Below are 401 nucleotides of genomic sequence, written 5' to 3' on the forward strand. Positions count from 1 at the left end.
AAATAGGTTAGGATAGTACTTATGTTTATGTTATTGTCTTATTTATTTACATCTATGCCTTCTTTATTCATATGTATGACTTTTAAAATTTGTATGTATGCATTTTAATATCCATACGCAAGACTCTTTTTATTTAGTTGTAAACAAATCAACAAAAAAATAAAAGAACAATTCACTTGGTCAATTTATGAACGCAATAAAACATAAAGTCTATTAAGAGAAAGATGACATTAATACAAATACAATACAATAAGTCCTAGTACTTTATATAAAGATAACATTCTCATGAAATCATCTCTCAAAAAAAAATTCCTAAAACAAACTTTGAAAGTAGTCACATTTCATATATATTTCTATTTTCATGAAATTATAAAATTTAAAAGATATTTTTATAATTTTAG

The sequence above is a fragment of the Arachis ipaensis genome, chromosome B06 (genome assembly GCF_000816755.2).
Source record: "Arachis ipaensis cultivar K30076 chromosome B06, Araip1.1, whole genome shotgun sequence".
NCBI lineage: Eukaryota > Viridiplantae > Streptophyta > Magnoliopsida > Fabales > Fabaceae > Arachis > Arachis ipaensis.